This window comes from Artibeus jamaicensis, unplaced genomic scaffold, assembly GCF_021234435.1.
Source record: "Artibeus jamaicensis isolate MK-2021 breed Jamaican fruit bat unplaced genomic scaffold, CSHL_Jam_final scaffold_584, whole genome shotgun sequence".
In the NCBI taxonomy this organism is placed as follows: Eukaryota; Metazoa; Chordata; class Mammalia; order Chiroptera; family Phyllostomidae; genus Artibeus; species Artibeus jamaicensis.
In genome coordinates this window covers 11,751,430-11,776,405 of record NW_026522048.1, presented here as the reverse complement: position 1 = coordinate 11,776,405, position 24,976 = coordinate 11,751,430, and the positions used below count along the sequence as shown (strand labels likewise).

General features: G+C 33.7%; 1 protein-coding gene across 3 annotated transcripts in view; it reads left to right on the top strand.

Moving 5' to 3' along the window:
* SYT1 (synaptotagmin 1) overlaps positions 1–24,976 on the top strand; it is a 541,050-nt gene that overhangs the window by 12,750 nt on the left and 503,324 nt on the right. The window lies entirely within an intron of this gene.

Here is a 24,976-nt window from a genome sequence, read left to right as displayed (position 1 = left end):
CCAGTGTGCTGCAGCAGCAATGAAGTGATAATTAAAGCATCAGTCTTGAACGGCCCTCTTTTTTTTACCCCAAGAATCCTATAGACATTATAATCTGGTGATAACATATTTTGAACATAGAGTTTTCTTTGCTGAGTTCACACAAAACCACCTACATGTGAACACAGCAAGAATATAATACTGGACTATTTTGGTCAATAGTGACATGCTCTGTATTTTCCTTATCTGTGGAACCAAGGCTCTTTTCAATACTAAATAGCTTGTGTTTTAGGACATACCTACGTATATCTACATATATAGCATATTTGAATTTTGTAATGTATCTGATCACTTCAATAAATGCAAGTTTCCAGGATTTTGCAATGTTATTTTTTATCATCTCTGACTCTCCAGTGCTTGACAATTAGTAGGAAGAGAGCATTCCATAGCATGTTGATTGAATGAGAGAATGAATACACTAAGTCTTTATTTTCTAGTGTTTTTCAATGACATACAAATGCAATACACAGTCAAACACACACACAAGATGAACAAAAGTTCTATAAAATATTCCTTACTATTGTTGTATCTTGATATTAGTTTTTACAGTTCTCCTTTTTTTCTAATTCATTAAAACATACTGGTTATGACCAACCAAGGTAATGTAACACCCTATTAATGGGTAACAATATGTAGTTTTAAAAATACTTCCTAAAAAGTATTACCAATCTTCAAAAAGTTGCAGTACATTTAAAATCCCATGTAAGTATAACTCAGTGTACATACAGGAACTTGAAGTGGCTTATTATGAATATGAGTTATTATCTATATGTAAATGCATGAAATTAAATAGAATTTATATACCAAAACTATAATGTGCATGCTATATTTACATATAATTGATTTGGTGTGAATTTGCACGAAATTTTATCCTTAAAGCCCACAGTGAATCTGGCACCAATACTGTTTTTAGTGATTCCCAACCAAGTGAATTCATGCTGGTCTGCTCCCTTCTAAGGAATCCAGCTGATAGCTACCAGTTAAAAGATGTTACGCTTCCTTTTTGTTGAAATTATGTCAATACATTGCACTTCATTTTGGGTTATGAGTAAATGTTCTTGTAGAGTAGAAAAGTATACACAGATATAATAGATTATTTTTCAACCTTTAAAGTAGTAAGTCTATGGAACCCACAGACAATGAAGACTAAGCATAAGTATTTAGGGTTTTGTGTTCAAGTTAAAAAACAAATAAAAGAAAATCTCCCAAACTGTCACTAACTTCATGATGCGGAGATTTTACTAGATGATATCTCTGACACCATTCTGTGCTAACATGTGAAGAGCTGTAACTGACCATGGTGTTTTCCTGGAAGATAATTGGACATACAAGTCCCAGCACAGAAACACTGTTGGCTTCCCCACTGTCCATGTGTGTTTTCTCACAATGGTAGATAAGGTTGGAGATTATGTCTGCAATTTTTCAATCATTCTTTAACCTGCTCAAAACTATTTAAAGTGTAAAGGTCTCAGACATTATCAACCACCTATAAAAGAATAAAGTATAGTTCAGTTAAAAGAGATGCTGTAAGCAAATAACGATAATGTACCCAGATGTGAGTGGTAAAATAGTCAGAATAGGACAAGATATGCTGTAGTAATAAATAGTACAAAAGACTCAGTGGATTCAACACCTAAGCCTTATCTCTTTCTCATACTACATAACCACTGTGGGTTATTTCGTGTGCATATTGGGTTAGAGAGAGGTCTTCTGATTTATGCAGCTATACAGGGACCCAGACTGATGAGGGCTTCAGGGACTTATAACACTGTCATCTTGACATAATGTTTGAGGATTCATTGCAGTAGGAAGGAAGACACTGGAAGTTTTCTCACCAACAGTGAACTGCTTTGACCCTGATTACAGACCATTAATCAGACCCTGTGACTACAAGGGCGTAGGAAGTTTAAATCCCTTCCCCCCAAGCACAGCTTTGGAAGGCGAGGATGTACCAATTCTTGAATTGAAGCCTTTGCTGTAAGTTGCAATAGGAAAGTGCAAAGGTTTTCGAAAGCACGTGAGAGTGAATTATCAATAAGTCAAGACAGTGATGGCTTTGCCAAGGAGGTGATTAAAGAGCTGCACTTCGAGAGACCTTTGTCTTAGTATAAGAAATGCTTAGTTCAGTTTCTAATGAAAGCGTCTCTTTTCCTTACCTGAATCTTAATGTGTATGTGATTAGGAATGCCAGCACTCCTGGCAAATTTAGAGCATGAACTAAATCATTTGTGTTTTACTAGGAATGCTAACATGCAGTACAGTCACCAGTTTAATAGATCTATTTGGATGTCCCAAAGATGTCTTCAATTTATCACATCTAAAACTAAACTCATTCTCCTCACCAACAAATTTAGTTATTCCCTAATATCTTTGATACTAATGAATGCTTCTACCATTCATCACATTGTATAATCTAGAAAAACCTAGGAGTTGTTTTTGTATTCATGTTTCTAATCCTTAACCACAAGTTCAAAATATGTAATGTCATAATTATGTTTTACTCTTAAATATCTTTTAAATGTCCAGTTTTGCCTACCTCCATTAGCGTACCATAATCAAACCAACTTGCATTCTTAATTTTGCTTTTCTTCATTTGACACTCAAGTTGATACAATATTGGCTCCTCCTATTCACCAGCCTAATTTCTCATTGGTCCTCTCATTCTTATGTTCTGACCATACTGACCTTCATTCAAGTTCTTAATATTCCAAATGTCTTCCTGTCTCAGAGCTCGAGCACAATCTGTTCCCTCTGCTTGGAGGGCCATGGACTATATGTACTATTGGCTGACACTGACATTGTAAACTCAGTAAGGTAGTATAGCTGGCTGTTTAAAAGGAATTTTTATTATTTATGTCCTTAGAGTAAATGTTTAGTTTCTCCATGCAATAGGAGTATGAATATGTCACTTTTGAATTTCTCCAGAAATGTCAAGAATTAGCAAACCATGTGTACTAGGAAGGGATTTGAAGAGTAATTGAAACATTTTTTTTAATATTTTGGGAAACCCTAAGCAGAATTTAAGTTTGAAGATGTTGACCAAACTCTTTCTAGAGAAGAAATTTATGTATAAATTTATAACTTAGTGTTGAGAATAATGATGAGGCTAAATTGAAGGAAATCTTGAGAGGGATGTAGGGAAGTGCTTCAACTATATAGTGCTGGATTTCTTAACTTTAAGATATTTTCCAATTATTTTCACAGTGTGTTTTCTCTGAATCATGGTATCATAGATTTTAGTTGTTTCTTTCCTTGTAATGGGAACACTCTGTGATCATACATCCTCTGGGTGTGAAAACAACATTTTCAAAAAATGTCTGAAAAAATGCTGTGAAAAAAAATCTAGCTGAAGTTAAAATAGTGAGACTGTAACACAAATGCAGGCTGATATTTTAAAAATCTCTGATGACTAATTACTAATTTGAGAATGACTGCATCAAAAAATCTCTGAGATTGATATTTTCATACTTCAAACAATATGCATTAAATTATAAAATTACAGCAATGAAGAATTAATGTTTATCTTTATGTTGCAGAAAAACCAAATTAAATTTCAGTGCTCCATGAGTGCAGGAGTCATTTCTGTATTGTTTCCAATTACATTCTTAGTGTGGACTGACCTGGTAATGCTCAGCACTTACTAAGCTAGCTCTTAAAAATCTTTGGTGGATATTGCTGGATGAATCATCCTTAGTTGGTTTTTTTTTGTTTATTTGTTTCTCTTGCATTTCTATTTTTCTTCAAACTAATGTAGTGAGTTAATGTGTGGCCTTGGTAATGAGCCTTCATGAATTGGAATTAGTCATGGTTGACTTACATTTTTTACACGAGGTAAAATGTGACTTGCTTTCTTTTATCAATCTTCACTTCCCCAGGATAAATTGGTCAAGTAGCTCACTACTAAGTTCCAGATGAATGTGTGCTAATTTAGATGTTTCTTTTGTGATAGATAATTAAAAGTAAAAACATGTTATGTAACAATATATTCCGACCACTTTGTGAGACCACTATTTCATATTATTTGGGTCAATTCTCACTAGCTTTAAAGTAGATAATCCTCCTTTTAAATTACCCTTTCTCTTTCATCTACTCTTCACCTTTTTTCTTCTCTGTTTTTAACTTTTTCCTCAGTTATGTCATAAATCTCTATTGCATTCGAAACACAGAAGTGTTTCATTACTGAAAAATAAAGATGATCCCTCTGTATTGATTTACTTTTCATATATGTTTAATATTCTACATTGGAAACTGGTAGTTCTAAGAAAAATATGGTTTATTGCTATAAAGAGTGGTCTTTTTAAAGAAGTATTTTAACTTTATTTTTGAATGAAAATGTATTTCACAAAAATAGTTAAAATACTCAGGTAATCTAAATATGTGCAAAATAAGTCAAGTATCGTACTCCTTGTTATATTCCCAAAGGCAACTACTCTTTCTAATACCCTCAGACAGAAAGATTATAGGCTTATGCAGAGATGTGTCACATATAAAGTTACCACTCCATTATATACACAATGTCCTGCATATTTAAAGTTTTAGATAATTGGATTTATAGTGAATAATTTATTGTATAAAAACTATAGTTATTTTGTAATGTATATATTTTTTATATTAGGAAGAATTATATCTATTACTTGTAGTTAACATCATAAAATAATTTTATAAAGTATATTAATTGCAAGCAATTCAGTTTATGTTAACTTTTAGCTAATTTAGTTTTATGATTCTTAATATATCTCATGTGTAACTTCTGGCAATTATGGTAATATACATAAGATATATTTAATTACTTTATTGATTTAAGCATATATAAGGGTTTTTATAAAGTTTCACTTTTTTATATTGCATTCTCTTGTTAACAGAGATTATTATAGTGTCTTACTTAAAATGATATTTTCATCTACAATTATTATTAGATATCATAATACTTTGTGGTATTTTTAATGTTTGAGTTCCTATGTAAGTTCAGACACAATTGTAAATAAAAATTAATAATCATATTTAATGTTTATTTGGTTTGTACTATAGTATATTAATTTTAAAGATTTTAAATTGTTTCAAAATGTAAAATTGTTAAGAATAATTTTGCACATTTTAGCTACATAATTTTCTTTTTGTCATCATCTGAGGTTACACTTATCAATTTTAGAGAGGAGGAAAGGGGGAGAGAGAAAGAGAGAAGGAGAGAGGGAGGGAAACATTGATGAGAGAGAGAAACATTGATAGGCATCTTGTGCATGCCCCAGCTGAGACAGAACCCACAACCCCTGACCAGAAATCGAACCCTTGGTTCCTCAGTTTATAGGGTGATACGATAGACCACTGAGCCACACTGACCAGGGCTACATAATTAATTTTTTAAAAGTAAAGTAAATGATATGGAAGATGTGTGAAGAATATGAAGCTATAGGGTCTTTACAAAATTTATTAATAACAGCTTATACATAGAGAGCTTTAATTACATGTCAGGTGCGATTCTAAGTATTTTTGTGCATTATTTATTTAATTGCTTCAGGTTCTCTGGAAGGTTTGTATCATGCTCATTTTTGGAAACAAAAATAACAGGGAAATGGTGCTATTTGCTCACAGTCATATAGTTGTTCAATGTTACAACTTGTGTCAGTGCAGCGGCTGGGGAGGGTGAATGGGGGTTGACTGGTTTTAGAACTAATAGGATTTGGACCATTTATTATTACATAATTCAAAAACTGAGCATTAATCCAAAAATGACTCACTATCAATAACTTCCAGACCTCAAAGAACTTTCCTTTTAGTGGGAATAATAAAGGAGTAGAAAAAAAGAGAGAGGAGGGAGGAAGGAAGGGGAAGAGACTTTGCTGATAGTATGTTTTATCTTGGCAAGTGCTATCAAAAATGTCAAAAAAAAAAAAAAAAACAAGGAAAGGAAGTATAAAGTTCTAGGTTGGAGGGGGCCAGAATGAATGTAGAGGGCATTTTTAAATAAGGTGGTTCAGTTAAGATCACATTTGAGGACAGATCTGAAGGTGGTGAGAAATTGAGCTTTGGTGAGAGTGATCTGAGATTTGGTGCCTGGTGATTTGAGGAAAGCAAAAAAGCTGTTATGGATTGGTGGAGGGGCTTAGAAAACACCAAAAGCTTTTCCAGAGCAATATTAGAAGAGAAAATGGTGTAGGGCACTGGGAAGAATTGGGCTTTTATTCTGAATAAGATGGAAAGCCATGGAGTGTTTTGAGCAAGAGGGTAACATGTTCTACCTTAGAGTTTCTGAAGGGTCATTTTAAGTAGAATGTTCTTGTTGGAATAGCCTGAAAGAGGCTAGGATGGAAGTGAGAAAAATGTTGCTCTTCGTAGGTTTAGATTAAATAAATCTCTGTGTTTCCTAGATTTTTGTGGCCTCTCTGTACATTAAGAGGACAGTGGAAAGCTCAGGAATACGTTACCATAGAATGTTTATTAAAAAATGGGTTTAACTTCCACTACACAAGCTAGAACTTATCATAACACTGGTTTTATTTTATATTTTCGGCATTTATTTCCCAGCCACTTTGCCAGGTAATGCATTGTCTTGGAGCAAGTAGATAAAAGTTGGGCTAACTTCAAGGCATCTGGGAAAGTGGCAGAGACAATTTTCCTTTTTCCTTTCTATGCTTGAAAGACTTACTAATGCACTTCCAAATGTCAGAGGGAAAGAAGCATTAAGGTTCATGAATATAGAGTGAGTACAATTGGTTCCAAAAGCCATCCTCCATAAAATACCTCGATTGGCATTGTTTTTCAAGAAAATTGTTTTAAGACAAAATGCTTTTACTTTTCAGTATTTTACTCTTAATTTGCATTTTAAACAAAATATATCAGTGTCAACATTCCAAATGATACTCCCCCCTTCACTGAAGGTTGATTTTGAAAATTATAAAACATGTGTTGCAATTCCTTAAAGTTAACCATCACCTAATATTGTTGGTCATGACCAAATGCATAGCAACAATTTAAGAATCAAAAGATATTTATAGCTCTTATAGCTATGATAATCACTATTTTAGTCAATACATATGCCTGATGTTTTAGGTGCCCAGTCAGCAAATATTTTTGTATTGCTTACTCTGAGATGAGCATTCAGAAAGCCTAGATTTTTTTAAAGGCATTGTTTTCCCAAAAAGGAATATACTATAGTTAAAGAGTTGAGAAAGGCCCACAAAATACTTTCAATGACAAGTGTAAGACAATGTATTATTTGTTGCTAAAGTAGAGAAAATGGATATTTAAATAAAAGACTGGTTGGAAAAACAGATGTAAGCTCTTTAAAGTTGAGTTTTTCAGCAAGGTTTTATGTCCTATAACTGCTATTTAATCGCGTGACCTGGAAGCCTCACAGGTCAGGAGGACGGAATGCCAGTCGGTGGAACTGAAATGATTGCCTATGACACTGGCGCTACCTTCCTTAGAATATTGTTGCTTGTGTATATTGTTCACCTTCCCTATTATAACGTGAGCTCTTTGAGAGTCAGGAGGATGTCTCAGTTGTCTTCATATCCCATGTAGTTGGTATTCAATAAATGTGTACTAATTGAATGGCGTATGTGCTTTCTCCTATGATGGAAAAATGTAATTTGATCATCTGGACCTTTTTTTAGGAGAAATAGATGACTACTACTTGCTTGAGAGTACTGGTTATATTTCTTAAATGTGATATTCCCTTTTTCACTGAAAGAAGGATTAACTCATCAAGGTAGAAATATTTAAAACTAACTAAAGTTTATTTCCAAAGAGGATTGCTCAAGTTTTGTGTCTTTAAACTAAGTTATAGTGAGACTGTGGTAAGCAAGTGTATTGCATAATAAAAATGAAATCTTCATTAGTAGCATTAGTAGTAAAAATAAAAAGTAGAAATTAGTAGAACCTCAGATATCAAAGTATCTTTTCAGTCATTTTAAAAGTATTTTTTGTTCTCAACTTTTGCGGTTTGGCAAGATTAAATATTACCTTGCATCTAGAAGACTGCACATTTGACTATGTAATAGGTATAAGTAGATAATTCATTTCTTGTTTTAGTTCCTCATCCTGGATGCACTGTATACAATTCCTTGAGTAGATGGATGGCATCACCTTTGTTTTTAAGCTTTACTGAAATATATTTAAGCTGCTGAGATTAAAAAAGCATACTCAACCTATGGAGATACAATGCATGTAAAATAATTAGTATAGGCTTGACACAGGAAAGTTCAATACATAATAATTATGTCTGTTATTTTTTTTTAAGATTTTATTTATTTATTTTTAAACAGAGGGAAAGGGAGGAAGAAAGAGAGGGAGAGAAACATCAGTGTGTGGCTGCCTCTCACACGCCCCCCACTGGGGACCAGGCCCACTACCCAGGCATGTTTTCTGACTGGGAATTGATCTGGCCACCCCTTGGTCCCAGGCCAGTGCTTAATCCACTGAGCCAAGCCAGCCAGGGCTAATCATGTCTGTTGTTATTCTTGGCAATCTTGTTGGAGTTGTTGATTTTTTGAAATGCATCAGAGATTACTTCTTCCAGCTACCTCATGAGCTCTACTTTATGTGCCTGTGATTGGTTAGTATCTTTGGTGACTTCTGAGTCATGCTTCGTCAGGAAACCAAGGGTGTGATTTGCATTCCAGCATATCTTCCTCCTTCCTCCTGCTCACTGTCACCTTCTATTTTTATTTTGGAGCCCAAGGTTCTTTAAGGCATCTCGTATTCTGAGGCTTCCTGCATCCACAGATTTACTACCTGCTTTTCTGTAAGAAATTTGTACTTGGTAGCAAATCTTTCCTAGAAAAAGACAGCTGTAGCTAGATTAATACTTAAGGCCAAACCTTTTATTTACTACTAAATTCTCTACTCTTTGTCTTCCTTGGACTCTGATCAATTTTCTGTTCTAGTTTTCTCAGAGTGCTTGGTCCAGTTAAAACAGTTTAAAAATAATTTGAGTAACTATTGTTAATTTATTGACAAGCACGTATTGAATTCCTGCTTTATTCAGGGATGTTTGTTAAACACTAATGAAGAGCATTTTTCCCTGGTAACCCTGTTGCTTCAGAGGGTATGCGTATATTTTATTGGAAATTATATACCAAATGGGGTATGTATATTTGCATGTGCATTTTCTGGGGAATGAGCTCATAGCTTCCATTACCTTGTCAAAGGGTGAAAACTCCAAAGAGACTGGGGAGACAAAAATGCATAAAACATATTCTTCTCATTGAGGATATTGGAATATCAGTGAGACTGAAACAGTAAATGGTAGTATAAAAATAAGGGTGAAGTGGTGTACTATACAATAGGTAAGAAGAACAAAATCACTTAGTAATAAATTGAAGGGAAGAACTGGGATTTGATCTGGGTTTAAAATAAGTCACTTATTAAACTTTCATGGGACTTCCATCCTTTGGGGAAAAGGGCGTGAGTAAGGCCTTGGAATTAGAATTGACTGAAGTGTTTGGGAGGATAATAAAGATGCTATGTCTTGAACAAAACTGGTTTATTAAAAAAGTTATTGAGTACATGAGATATTAATAAAGTTCATGGCTTATAATGTTGAATAGTAAAAGGATGCATGGTAGATGATCTTTTATCTAATCCTCCTTAGATTTAAAGACATTTAGATCCTGAAAACCTTAATAACTCTTTAAGTTTTTTCTTATAAAATAACTCATTAGCAATGATCAGCATGCTGTTTCACTCATTAAGAAGGATACTGTGGCTCATTTCATGAAGACACAAAACATAGTTCTTTAGTAGTTAATTACATCATAGCCATTTATGCTGACCCAGACTGAATATTTACATTTCAATTTTCTTAGATATATCAGGATGTTTTATTCCTGAGCTTCTGTTTATTCAATTAGGCAGGAAAAAGTGTTCAAATTTCATGGCTTAAGAAAGTAGACATCTCCTCACTCATACACTTGATATTATAGTGTATTCATAAAATTAATGTATCTTAAACTGGACTGTTTTTGACCCTCTTCTTTTTCCTACTTACATGACCTTCCTTTTCTTCTTTTCTGAGTTTCATAGTTCCTATCAGTCGCAATCAGTTGTTCTTTTTCCAACTTACTCTTTTTAAAAATTGTCCCCTTCTTCCTAGAAATCTTTCTTCATCTTCTTCTCATACCATAATGTTTAGTCTTTACTCCTCACTTGACCGGCACTTCCATTACTCTGATCTCCTGTCCAGAGTCAGGCACCCCTTCCTTTCCATCGATTTAAATATTGCCCTACCTTCAAGCTTAGCTGAAAAACCATCAGGTACAGCATTGTCTAAATAGGAACTAAGCAGTACTAATCATCCTGTAAACATGAATACTTCTAGGTTTTTAGGAATGTACATAGTACCCTATATTGTACTATTTTTTTCTTATGGGTTTTTTTAGAATTGATCCTACTGATTTTTTCATGTGTCAGTGAATCTGTTACTTATCTCCCTGCCCCCTCCCCCTCCCCCTCCCCGGATCTACATCTTCCTACCTGCAGGATAAAGTCTCTTACTGTTGGCTTTTGTTTGCTTTGTTTTGTTCATATCCATCAGATTAAGCACAAAATGGGCTCTTGCTATGTAGTTTTTTGTTAAAACACTGGCAAGCTGTTAGGAGGCAAATGACACAAAATTGATGCTGATATATATTTTAATTTACAGTGTACAAAGCATTTTAATGTGCCTGTTCTTGGTCACTATTCCTAACAACACTGTTCTCTATCTGTCCTTTTATTTTGCATGTAAGGTAGCAGACTTGCTCAATAATATACAAGTAGTAAACAGCTAAACTGAGCATTGATCTCTCACTTTTCCCCCAAACCCATCTTTCCATGGTATCATCACTGCCTTCTATGGTTGCATTTTATATAAGAAAGCTAAAGACAGGAAGTTTCTAATATCTGTTTGATCAAAGGGAAACAGATCTGGAACAAATTTGTCAAGATAGCTAACAAAAGTTCTAGATGTTACTGACTTTTAAAGTACCCACCATGAAATGACAATTAATTGGTACTTATATTTAGAAGAAGGCCTTTTCAGCAGTTTTTTAAACTGTAAAACTTCAAGGTACAGTCGACCTTTCTTATCTTCAGTTCCACTTTCTGCAGTTACACGTGGCCAACCACATTCTGAAAATATTAAGTGGAAATTCGCAAAAAAAAAAGTTCAATGAACAATTCATAAGTTTTAAATTGCACACCCTTCTGAGGAGCATGAGGAAATACACAATAGAATACACAGATGAATAATTGTAGAGTTGTATATTTGAAACCTATATAATGTTATTAACAAATGTCACCCCAGTAAATTCTATTAAAGTTAAATAAATAAATAAATCTCACACTGTCTCATTCTGTCCCTGGACACTGCCCTCGCCCATTAGTCACTTAGTCGCTGTCTGGATTGTCAGATGTACTGTCACTGCACCACAGTGCTTATGTTCGAGTAATCTTTATTTTACTTATTGATCGCCCCAAAGCCCAAGAGCAATAATGCTGGCAGTTCAGATATGCCAAAGAGAAGCCTTAAAGTGCTTCCTTTAATTGAAAAGCTGACATTTCTAGACTTAATCAGGAAAGACAAAAATTGTATGCTGAGGTTGCTGAGATCCCTATAGTAAGAATGAATCTTCTATCCATGAAATTCTGAAGAAAAAAAGAAATTCTGAATGTGTTAGTGTTGCTATCACACCTCAACCTGCAAAAGTCGTGGCCACCGTGCCTGGAGTTTACACTTAGTTAAGATGGACAGGGCAGTACATTTGTGGGGGGAAGACAGGAACAGAAAGCGAGTTCCGACTGCAGGCGGTATGTTGTGCCAGAAAGCGTTGAGCCTGCAGGAGCACTTCAGCAAGTGATCCCCTGAAACGTGCTTTAGTTATTGTTCTTAACCTCTTATTATACCTAACTTATAGATTAAACTTTATGTATATGTAGGAAAAAACATATTCTATGTAGGAGTCAGTACTATCGGTGGGTTCAGGTACCCACTGGGGGTCTGGGAATGCATCCCACCTGGAAAGAGGGGGCTGCTGTGCCTTAAAACATCTAGAATGAAAGAAAACTTGGTCAGAAATATACCTAGAAACCTATGACAATTTGAGTTGTGCTCAGGAGGAAGGTTACAAATCACTGCTTTAGTGACACGCATTAAGCAAAGTTTCCTGTCTTTAAGGGCTAAGCATTATGTACCAAAATAAACAAGCCTCAAAATGACATGCATGTCCTGTCATGCGTGTCTCCTAAGATCCACAAAGCCAGGGCTGTTAAGCTTAAGTGCTGTTAAGCTTAAGTGCTGAGAATTATCCAAATCTCCTGTGTGTGACAAATTGTCAAGAGATGATAGATCTAACACAACTATGAGTGAGTTAATATCACAATTTTATATATTAGTTTTTTATTCTGTTTCTCATGATGTATATTATTTTTGTCTTAGTGCTTATGAATGAAGTTTTGAGGTCTGTCAGGTACTTTTCGTTACCTTGTATGATGGACCTGAGCTCTAGAGCTGGCGAATCTTCACTGAGCTTGAACTATGCTGAGTGGTTTAAATGGAACAGTACTTTGCATGGTTTGATAAAAACTGGGTGGGTTCCTTAACTTCTTGATTTAATTAATATGGAAAATACCATCTTTCAGGGTTTTTTTAAATAGGAAAACAACCTACTTACTGCCTAAAACTAATTTTAAAAATAATAACTTTATAATTTCTCAAATTATATTACATTTTGGTGTTGCACACATATTTCTCAGACATTAACTTAGTCATACACAAAAGATCAGTAACTGCCATTAAAAATGTTGAAAAAGGTTTTAAACTGTTCTTCAATAATATAAGAATAGGGAAAATATTTTAGTAATACAAAAAACACCAGCATAAACCCCTCTTGCTACCTTCCTGCACACACACTTTAAGTGCCAAAAACTTTTTAGAAGACATAGATCTACCATACAAGGTAGCACTTATGTAGTTATTATAGTGTTATTGACTATATTCCTAATGCTGTACTTTATATCCCCCCGATTGTCTTAATAATGGGCAAATGTTCATTACAGCATCATTTACAATAGCCAAGATGTGGAAGCAGCCTGAGTTTCTTTGATGTGGTAGTAATGTATATACAATGTAATACTACTCAGAAATCTAGAAAACAAAATAAATGAACAGATATGTATTTGATTTAGCAATATATTTTATCTCCCCAAAATTTCCCCCCCCAAAGAGTTGGATGACAAATGTTAATAAGGGGAAGTAATTTTTGAGAATTTACAATATTTTAGAGATCAGTAGATATAAATGCTAGTTTCAGTAGAGTTACCTTAGCAGGATAAATCAAGGTAAATATATGTCAGATTCTAAAACTGAAAAATTGCATGTGTAAGTTTTACTTTAATGCTCTTATTATTATTTGTGTTCACTAATGACCAAATGTCTCAACTAAGTTGATCTGCTGATGACCTTTGTCATCAAAAGTGTTTCCCAAGCTCTTCTGGGATTGTGCAGGCTAATGGATACCTGTCGCTGCTGCAGTCGGTACAAATGCAGTGAGCGAGAATATATAAATGAAAAACGATTCCAGATTATTTGTGGGAAATTGCAACATGAAAGCAAGAGTGATTAATGATAATGACAAGTTACTTCTTCCAATCTACTAACAATGATTCTTGCCTTAATTTCTTTTGGGGGAGCTCTCTATTGGCTTTTTTAAAATCAGACTATGTGTTGGGCAAAAGTAGGTTTGCAATTATGAATATGCAAAACACAAAATTTATTCTTGTTATTATTTTCTGTATACTTGTAAACCTCATACATCTAGACCAATATTGTTTCTAAATATAATATACATATTTCTAAAGTAAATTCTTGTTAAAGACTGCAAGGTTTGATTTCAATGCTAAGTATAGTTTTCAAACCAGCTCATCCATTTCTTCCCATCTTTATGGAAGGAGAAGAAATTCTAAGTAGCAACATTTACTGAATACTCCAGAAATAAAATGCCCCAAAGCTCATAAAATCTAAGTTATAAAGGGGTATTATGGAAAAGCTGAGTCAAAGATATTAAGCCTACTACTTGAATAAAACTTAACATACTATAAAATTTGCTAAATCTAGACCAGAGTATATGTTACTGAAAACAAAGCTGAAGTGAAAATAAGACCTACGCCTAAAGGTACATTAAAGACTAGATTTATCTCATGCCATCTTAGAGATAACTAAATCGATAAATAAAACTGTGATGCATTAAGTTTATAAATTAGATATGAGTTTAATGCATACAGTTTATACATACATTCCTGACATCCCAAAGGCAAAGATATAAATCTTAATAAATTGTTTTCTGTGTTTCTCCTGAGGACCTTAATTTTCATGTCTCTTTATGCATGTAGGCCCTTTTGAGTTCTTGGTGGCACAGAGGGGCGAGTATGGACATGTTTTTCTTCTTTTCTTTTGGAGGGAGAACTAAAGTTTTCAAAACTAAGATATTCTAATCATAATTAGATAACTGGGTCACTTCCATGAATACAGTGAGATAATTGTATTCATATTGCTTTTATTATTTTTTTCTTCCAAAGGGCCTTCATAATTGTACAAGTGTCAGGAAACTTAACACCTAGAACTGTTCCAATGTCATCCCTCAGCCTAGATCTTTCTCCCCTCCATCCGTGCGTGTTAAAATGCTACCTGATATTCAAGGCATATCCCACTTACCACTTCTATTCAGGGATTCTGAGTCATTTATAGCACTTTGATCACATCTATTTTCAGTGTTAATCCTACTCAGTGATAATTTATGGTATATGGTTTTCCTTGTTCCTCGTCACCATCATGACCTACTAACAGTTGGCTCCAGCCTAGTTAGACTCACAGAGAATCCCTCCCAAGACTCACGGCTTCCTGCTCATGTGATATCAGGCAAGTCACTTACTTTCTCCTTCCCTCTGAGCCTCATTCCCTCACTGTGGAATGGACATCAGGATAATAGTACTTCCCTCATAGACTTGCTGTCAGGAATAAATGAGGTGATGTATTAGTATTAAGTGCTTATGAGAGAGTTTGGATGATAGCAAGAACTCATGAGTTCTGAAAATTGTGATTTAAGTCAGAATTCATGATGTACCTTCCTTTTAGGTTTCAATAATATCCTGCAAAATACCTTGAAAATAATTATGTACTCAATGAATTATTCATGAGGGAATTGATTATTTCAAGACAAGACTATTTTGAAATGCAAAATGAGAAAAGAAAAAAACACTTCCTTATAAAACTAATTTATGACATTTAGGAGTATAGGACTAAGTAATCAACACTTAAAAGAATAAAAATTCTTTAGCATAGTATCCTGTTAAATGCTTAATGTAAAATATTAGCAATTATGAAAAAGTTGGCATTTATATGCTTCCCACATAATAAATAGACTCTAAAAAAACATATCTGGTGGCTTGAACTATATGGCATTTTCATCTGAAAACCAAAATATGTTATCATAGAAATCTCACTTTTTGCCCTGGCTGGTGTAGCTCAGTGGATTGAGCAAAGGCCTACAAACCAAAGGATCGCAGTTCAATTCCCAGTCAGGGCACATGCCTGTGTTGCAGGCCAGTTCCCAGCAGGGGACGCACAAGAGCTACAACCATACATTGATATTTCTCTCCCTCTCTCCTTCTCTTCCTATCTAAAGATAAATAAATAAAATCTTAAAAAAAAGAAATCTCATTTTTCTGTAACTAAGATTTATTTAAAATATTTCTGATGGTATTATATAAAAACCCTCCTTTTGTTGTTTCTGGTCCATGTTTTTATTTTCTAAAACCAAATATTTTAAGGAAGCACATATATTTGAGGTCAAAGGACACAACGGTGAATGACTATAATATATACAAAGTATTCAAATAATAAAAAACAATTCTAGTCTAAGGACCATAAAAGATGCAAGAGTAACAGTAACCATAACAAATGCTTTCTCAGGTTTGTTCAGTATGTGGATCTATGGACCTGACCACATTGCAGTTCGTAGCCTCTTTAACTATTTGGAGTTTCATCCTCGAGAAACCTGTCTTCCCACTCTACCGGGACCTCATGAAAAATATAATGGCGTGGGAGATAGGAAATGCACAAAGTGACAAGGCCAGGAGGCAAGCTCAGCTGCTGCTCAGTTACCATGAGGCAAGCAGTTACTTTACCTTTGCGCTCTTCCTCAAACATAGAATGGAAGTTATGTATATACCGACTTCAGAGGTAGGTGGTGCATACAGCACCTAGGTCAATTTCTGCTGTGTAGTCTGTGGTCTGCTATATGAATAAATAAATAAAACCATTTGTTTCTGGAAGTCTGATTCTATGTATCATAAAATCCCTTTATTGTTCTCTTTTTTCCCCAGCATTTAGTTTAAAGTTAGAACTGCATTTATTCTTTCCTACCAACTTAAATTGCTATGCCATGTTTGAATAAAGAACTGGCTATTTCTACAGTTGTGCTAAATAATGAGTCATGTCTTCACAGGAATTATAAGAAAATACACTGGAATGTACTTGATATAAAGGAGGTATGGAAATGTGTGATAAAGAAATAACTAGGAAAATGCCTTAGGGTTAATGATGAAGGAAAACAATTTAGCTACCCTTTTCTGTTGAACAAACAAGAAAATTTTGTCACTGGAACAAGTATAAATCTTTTAGAAAAAGAAATTTACTGAGAAACCCAACATTTTATCTGAAACCTGTTCTCAATATGAGAAGAAGCAAATTTTGAACATAGACAAAGTGAGCTTAATTTGAAATGACCAGCAACCTACCCATAAACAAGAAGCATCCTCATGTAAACAGGCTTTGTAATAAATTAGGAGTCTGGTATTTCTATTAATGGCTTATAATGTAAATATCAAAGCCATTTAATTCTGTTTATTTAAACAGTAAAGTATATAACATACATAAGATGCTAATATTTTCTGAAAAGAAACTATGTTTGAAATAACTTTATTTTCCTTGAGGAATACAAAAAGTTAAAAATAAGTAATTTTATGCACTTTACAAAGAATGGCATGAATTTTAAAGTTCAACTTCTAAAAAATTATTTTCTATCGAAAAACTGAATTAGTTTCAATGAGCAGATAAGAATAAGCAGAAAATTTACCTTCCTTAAGTATCAGAACCCCACAATATCGGGTGTAAGTGCCTCTGACCTGTGTGCAGGTTCTAAGTAGACTCATGACAGTGGCAACAGCCAACTAAAGGACAGCATCTTCAAAATCTTCTTTTATATTTTTATGTACTTTTCTTATAGTTTTGCATATAGGCTGACTATATGGTAGTTAACTGTGCATTTAAATACATAATGCCTTCATATTGATTAAAATAAAATGAACATTAGAGTAGCTTTTGTACTTTGTTTTTTGAAATATCATTCGAAAAATATTCAAGTTAATGTTAAGATATATAAAATATACATAGTTATATGTTACATTAAATTATATAAGTAATCAGATGTCTAATATTAGGATGTAATTTATAATTTTTTAGTTTGACAGGAAAGCTACCTTTTTTTCTCTATAGTTCAATGGTTTCAACAAAGAAATATTACTTAATAATGTATCCATAGAGTGCTTTGGGTAGGACTAGATGTTGGCTGAGCAGAAGTTAACCGTTTCGTTTTGTTTTGTGTTGTGGTTAGGCCAGGGCTTGGTTGGACACTGTCCAGACCCTGGAGGTGAAGAATCATGACTGCATACAGTTCTGTGAGCCCGAACCACAGCAGTCCAAGACTGTTGTGGCGAGACATATGCAGCAGTTCATCCTGATGCTTCAAAAGGAGTGGACAGATGAGCCTTTGGCATGGATTCAAATTAGATCCATCTACTGACAGGCTCTATACAGCTAATAAGGATTTATATAATTCATTAAGTGCCATAGGGCAGGCCCTGTGCTAGGGCTCTCATGAAGGTCATACGTGACCTGTTGATACTAAAAATTTTTTAATTTAACAGAGGTGAGGGTCATTTTCCTTCCCAGTGATTTTGGACTATTATCTTGACCAGGCACTGTCTTGCCAGGACTCTGGCATTCTCAGTGGTTTTCATTTGATGGAATGAGTCCACCTATGATTTTGGCCTGCGCAGAGCTGAAATTCCCGTTAGGAAATGAACCACATATAAAGACCTATTTGGAGATTGTGCTGAGGTAGCCTTCCTTAAGTTCCAAAAGGGATAGAACTGCCTAGACCAGCAATTTTCAATCTTTTACATCTTATGGCACATGTAAACTAATTACCAAAATTCTGTGGCACACCCAACATTATGCTTTTGCCAGTCTGACCAAAAAGTAGATGTAATTTTGATTCATTTGCACTGGATGTCTAGTGTTCTGTTGGCTTATCTGGCAATCTAGGGAAGAAGGTCAGTGCCCCTGACTGTTTGTAGTCAGCTCTGCCATGTTTCAAAAATCCGACACACCTGTGTGCCATAGCGCACTAGTTGAAAATTGCTGTCTTAGACCAAAAAATCCTACTAACCCGAACTTCTAACCTTACTAACCAAAAGTTTCTTAAGATATTCAGGAATGCTTGAACATCAGTGATTATGGTTTCTAACTCTTTCACTCTTATCTATATGGCTGGATTATCTGGAATCATTCTTACACTGACACTGCACTTAATAACTGTACAACCCTCAGCAAATTACTTCACCTTGCTGTCTCATATTTACATATTTCTTTATGTATGTAAAATTGATATAAATATAGTACTACCTCAGACTTGTTTGGATGATTTAAGTGACTTAAGAAGTGCCAATGGTCTTGGAACAGTGTCAGAGAAAAGCTGACAATAAATGGACATCACCATTGTTATCAAGAGTTTTTTGGTATATTTTTCATATATAAGTTGTTCCTATACCATGTCAAGACAACTCAGTCGACTTGAGAAAGGAAATATTAGTCAAATTAATGAGTTGGTACCAGAGCATTTACTTACCTATTAGGTTATTTTATCATTGTGGTAAAGACTCACAAACAGCATAACCTCTATTCTCAAAATTTCCTCAGCCCTTTAATCTTCCCGGAGTCCAAGAGAGTGAGATTGCATTGGCTTTCATCTAGTTTGTCTTAGTAATACACCCACAGTCCATCAAGAAACAAATGCCATTCTATGGCCCTAGTTAAACAGAATTCATGATTGTTTTTCCCCCAGGACTGCATTGCAACCACAGATGACAGTGGCAGACAGCCAGCAGGCCCTGCCAGCTGGCTCTCCACTGCACTCTGGGTTTCAGAAAACAGAAGCTTGGATATTTTTGAACCTGTAGGCCAATTCAAGCACAATTTACAATGAGGAAGAAACAATTTAGCAGTGATTTCATGTATATTGAAGTTATGTCTTTAAATAACATTTTAAAAAATGTAATTTTTTATATATACATATACAAAGTGGATATTGGCAAATTGTCAGCTAAAACGGACATTGATAAAAAAGTGTATTTCTAACAGTTAATTATACATCCAATAATGATAAAAATAATATAACTTTTCATAATATCTTTCTTTTATCCATTCTTTCATTCGTCTCTTCAATACGCAAGTGCCTACTGTGTGCCCAGCACTTAGCACAAAATTTCATTCACTTCCCACCAGTAAATGGCTAGAGTTGGCAAATTCTGCTGTGATATTGTTACTTATCCTAGGCAAATATTGGAAAATAATGCTCACTAAGTATCACAATTTTTAAATAGAATTTGAAGTAAGTTCTCATTTAGCTTTCTTAATATTTGAAGTTATTGATGAATTCTTCATGAGTATCTCTAGTGTAAGACTTTGCCTTCACCTCCAGTGTTATTTCTGGCATTAGAACAGCCTTGCACAAGTTAAAAAGTCCCATGCAATAAATAACTGAATTAATAAATATGGGAATCGAAGTAATATAGAATGTCAATTAGGGAAATTAAGCGATGAGGAAAAGCTACAAACCCTGGAGAAATGTTGTTATTTTAAAAGCTATCTGATATTCTCCAGACATATTTTTATATTTAAAATGTATTTTGTTTATTAAACACATATTAATGTATTATATGGGGAAAATATGTCTATAAGTGTGACTAGATACAATATACTATTTAAATTTTTAAAAGTATACTTGTGAAGTATTAACATTTTTTTTCAAAGTGAGAATTTTTAATTTTGCTCCTTAATCCAAGATTTTTCTCTCTGAAATTTAACTCCTAAAAATGTTCTGTTCTCTGTTTAATCTGCAAACTTAGAATGATTGCATTTTTTTAAATTGTCTCTTAAAACACTTGAATGGTGTTTTCCTAATATATTTAATTTAATATGATTTATAATTTTTATCAATGCTTTTTAATGAATCTCCAAAATAATTTTATAGCTAAATTTTTACAGGTAAGACAGAATAGTTTTCTAATATGAAGATTTTTCTGAAGGAAGTCATTAATTTTGTAATATAATTAAATTTATTCCTCCCAGTTTTTTATCTAAGATACCTCAAGAAACATAAATTATGAAAATCATATGAGTAGGTAAATCCTTATCTAAATTAAAAGTATTATCTTGTAATTGCAGTATAGTAAGACCAAACACAAATATGACAAAACAAGTTAATCAAATAAATGGTCACTGCAAGTTGCTAGAAGACCTGTTAATGGTGATGGAGAAAGTCAGTGGACAAAGATAGCTTCATTTCTGTAGTGTTCTGGTAAACTAACTGTTTTTGATCGGAAGACAATTACTAAAAAGATGTTTATTTACTTATTTTATTCTTTCATTTAACCAATATTAATTTGAACATTTTGTCAAGTGCGCTCCTATTTTGTGTTAGGACTAGATTGGTGAACAAGCTATGTACCATCCTGATTCCATGGAACTGACATTCTAGAAGAAGACAGATCAATAAGTACATAAGCAAATAAGTATGATGAAATCAGATGGATGTAATTGTGAGAAGAAAATAAAATAGCCTAGAGAGTAACTGTGGAGAGATAAGACCAATTTTGATTGGAAATCAAGTTTGAACTGAGACTTAAATGACAAAAATATACCAGCCACTGGAAGATCTCTGTCTGCTACTCATCTGGACAAAGAGCTAAAGGCCCCAAGGGAGACAGTTGAGCTTGGTGTGTTTGAGAGATGGCAAAAGAACACGCACTTGACTGGATCTTGTAGAACTAGGGAAAGGAAGGGAGAGGAGGGTAAAACACCTGTAGAATCTGGTTGTCCACAATAACAGTTGGACTGTATTCCAAATGCAGTGAAGGATTGTAAATATCAGTGTCAGTCTCTTTTTTATAATTTAAGAACTCTCATATGTGACAGAATATTTTTTCTATACGTGAATTAGGGTCCCTGTTGGTGATACACTCTTGTTGCTTAGTGTAAATATTCAACACTGGCAAAATGCATGCAATTTTTAAAGATTTTATTTATTTTTAGAGAGAGAGGAAGGCAAGGAGAAAGAGAGGGAGAAGAACATCAATGTGTGGTTGCCTCTTGGGCGCACCCCCACTGGGGACCTGGCCTGCAACCCAGGCATGTGCTCTGACAGGGAATTAAACCAGTGACCCTTTGGTTCACAAGGCCCGCACTCAATCCACTGAACTACACCAGCCAGGGCAAAATGCATGCAATTTTTAATGTAATGCGGTTTGTCAGAATACTAGAAGACAGTTAAGACTATTTAGCATATTTTTCTTTTCATGTATTTCCACAAATGTTTTTTTCAGTTCTTTACAGTGAGATATTTCAAGCAAACCATATTCAGTCCATTTGCTTAGTTATAATATCTTTTCTACATAAAATCTTCACACATTATTTTTAAAGGTGTATGTGTGTCTATCTGGCTGACTTCATACTAATCCATTGCTTCTCTAACTAGAAAGAATAGTGATGAAAATGTTTTTCAGTCCAACCACTTAGCCATCAACATTTTTTCATGAAGATAAAATTACATATTTTCCAGAAACATAAACTTTAAATTGACTTTGAGAATTCTTAAATAATTTTTTCTAAAAAGAGATGGATTTCTTCCTTGATTAATGAAAGTTACAGTTGGTTATGCGCATTTGCAATTTTATTTTGGTATAGTGTTTTTCTTTTTTTCATATTTTCTAGACATGAATATCTGCCAAGCAGTAAGTGCTATATTTAAACCCGTGAGAAGTTCAAAAGGTTTTGGAGACAACAAAAGGAATTCTTTTGTATTTCAATATTTGCTGTAATTAACATTTCTGTCTCAGCATTAAAGCTTTCACCTGCTTCTGATTTTCATTTTAGTGGTTGAGGCCATTATTATTGTGCTAAAGGACAATCTAGCTGTTAAAAGTAACATAAGTGAAAATTATAGAGTAATTGGAAGAGATAATTTTCCATTATTAACCATGTCTAAATATTTGTTCTTGTAGTTGACAACAAAAGGTGATCAGCAGGCCAAACCAATGCTTCTTGCAGGCACCACTGGCTGCTGTTGAGTGTTTGGTCTTCAACCGTCATGTGGTCGCACCCCTTTATACATGCTTGAGACAGCATCTTTAATAGAGAGGATAGTCTTTATGCAAGAATTATGGATGCTGCTTCTTTACCTCTACATAGTAAAGAGTATTCTAGCTATATGCTATAACTGATTAACTCGGATCACATAAAGTTGTTTAGTCTTAATATTAAGTGTGCAACTGTGTCCATTGTCTCTTGGAAAAAGAAATTTATTTTCTTATATAGTTTTTAAGGCCCTAACTAAAGGCATAGTTGACCTTTAACAGTAATCACAACATAAGGGATACTTTAGGGACATCTCTGTACTCTCTCTGTCAGGCAAATAGTTTAGAAGCCTTCATATAAAGCCATCTTCCAGAGTATTATTTATTTATAGACTCCGAAGCAAAATAGCATAGATAATATAAGCTGGCTGACAAACTAAAGTTATGGAATATTATCAGTTACAATAGCAGTTACTTATTGGAATTTAGCCATTTTATTAATGAATAGATATTTTTTCTAAGCAATTTTCTGGTCTTTTAGATGGCAGAAAGTTGTAAGCTTGTTAACAACCAAATAAATATCATCAAATATATATCTTGAATAATGATAAATATAACATTTAAATTTATATCTCATTTACGTAGGTACATACACCCTAACCATAAAGAAATAAGTGGTAGTTGATTGTTTCATTTGTAATTATTTGTTTTGCTTGATGTTAACTCTTCAAGAAAGGATATTCTTTTCTCTGATAGTTATGAATATCATAACCTGCTCTGAAAAACTCTTATCATAAGACTCTATTGACAATTTGAAGTCTCAAATAAACATTAGATGTGACCAGATACAGTATTTGGTGTATCCAATTTCCTGAAAATAGTCTGTGGGATTATGCCATAAAATAAGAAACTCGAAATTTAGATTTTACTATTTAAACCCAGGTAACATTTTCTGGGAGGCGAATGGGCATTAAAATAATCAGTCAACTCGATTTAGCCACAATTGCACAGAAATCCATTTTAAACTCAGAGAACTGACAACTTCTCTGAGTCATTTACATTAAACCTACTAGTAAAGTAGTAGGGGAGGTCAGAGTGGGAGGTAATATGTAAAATTGTCAAATCTCAAATTTATCTTTCAAGGCAAACATGGATACACCTTTTGATTTTATATTAAAAAGGATAAATTTCAAACATAGTATTATATATAAAATATAGTATGTATAAAATATAGTAGATTTTAATATAAAATATATAAAGTAGATTTTAATATAAATATAAAAATGTAAAAGTAGATTTTATATAAAATATAGTATATATATAAATTATAGCAGAATTTCAATTCTTTCTACAAATGTTAAATGTTTGTATTGGTTAAAGGCATATACATATATAACAATTTCAGAAATTGCTGAGTGAAAATGGTATTTTATGATATTCTGAATACTTAGATTACAAGTATAAATATATATATATATTTTCCATAATCTTGAATGATAAATTGCCCCTCATTTTATATGTTGTTCATTCAATTAAAAATGCATAACATAAATAATACATAAATTTATATATATGTCAAAATTTTTTCAGAATCTTCTAATCATATTTTATAAACTGATTCTTTGTACTTATTAAGGCAATAATGATACCCCCTTTATCTTTTTTTCTTGTAAAAGAGTCACAAAATGTATTACATCTTCTGAGTCTGTATGACATAAAACTTGATCTATCTGCATAATACAATCAAGTGCCTATTGTGGTCAGTAAAAAATAAATAGCTAGGTATGAGTATCATAATTCCAATTAGTCAAACTTTTGTTTTAAATCAAAGTTATAAATATTTATTTTCATAATACAATTTGGAAAGGAAACTGTAAATACCAGTGTGTATTAAGTCTTAATCTGAGAGAAAATTTTCTGTAAGTATTGTTTAGATTTTAAATCGATATTTGACTGAGTTCTTAAAGTAATTATGTATTAATTTGCACTTGTGATTCATCCTCTAGAAAGTGAATGCGAAACTGAAATGTACTGTAGCCCAGGACAGTGTGGCTCAATTAGCTAGAGCATCATTCAGTAGACCAAAAGGTCATAGGTTCGATTCCTGGGGAGGGCACATACCTCATTTGTAGGTTTGGTCCCTGGTTGGCCCACATGTGAGAGGGAACCTATCAGTGTTTCTCTCTCAGACTGATGTTTCCTTTTCTCTCTCCCTCCCTTCCTCTTCTTTCTAAAATCAGTAGGCATGTCCTTGAATGAGGATTTTTGAAAAAATGCATTAAAGAGAGTTACCATTAATTCCCTAACAATACAAAATTTTAATTGTTTAGTAAGTATTTAGTGCACATCTGTTCAGGGCACATGAATATATTACATCTATGGTAAAGAGAATCAATGAATCTAACCACTGGCATGCTGTAGTTATTTAACCATATACATTATTAGACAGATATATGATGGAAAGGGGTAGTACATGTGTGTAATCTTA